This window comes from Charadrius vociferus, unplaced genomic scaffold, assembly GCF_000708025.1.
Source record: "Charadrius vociferus isolate BGI_N301 unplaced genomic scaffold, ASM70802v2 scaffold159, whole genome shotgun sequence".
Taxonomy (NCBI): Eukaryota; Metazoa; Chordata; class Aves; order Charadriiformes; family Charadriidae; genus Charadrius; species Charadrius vociferus.
In genome coordinates, this window is record NW_009649940.1 from 2,704,716 (window position 1) to 2,705,423 (window position 708).

Below are 708 nucleotides of genomic sequence, written 5' to 3' on the forward strand. Positions count from 1 at the left end.
CCGGGCGGCGTCGCCCCTCGGCGCGGGCGCGCGGCCCCCGCCGGCGGGGAACCCGCCAGGCGCCGGCGGCGGCTTCGGCACTTTCCGGCAGGGCTCGGGCCCAGCCGGCTGCGGGCGCCGCGCCTTCCAGAAAGATCTGGAAAGGGGAGGGAAAATGGCGTTATCTAGAACGTCAGGACGTTGCCCAGACGTCAGAGCCGCCGCGGGCCGCGCCCTCCCCCCTCCTCTTAAAGGAGCCGGCGGGGAGAGGCGCAGATGGGCGCAGTTCAGTGTAAAAAGTTGGTTACAACACGATGTAATTTAATGTGATTAGAGCAATCTAGGGCAATTAGCGCTTGGCCGTGATTAGGCCAATTAATACACCCGTCCTCGAAGAGGTCTCAAAACCCGAGTATCTCTCCTGTTACCCTGGTTTCTGTGCGTGTCATTTTAAGTATGGAGTACTGGAACTCTACAAACCACAGCGACAGGCTGGCAAAGCGCTGTTCAGTATTTATTTGCTCCTAAAAATGACATCTCAATTTCCCCCAGCCCTGTGACATCTTCCTGACGCAGCACGTGACGTTGCGCTCCACAGCTTTGTTCCACAGGAGAGACTAAAAATAAGTGCTAAACCAGCTTGGCATCCCTGTCCAGAGCAGTGATTATCTCCCTGTGTTACCGATTCAACCGCCTGCTAAACAACCAGGATTCTCCAAGGGAAGGCAG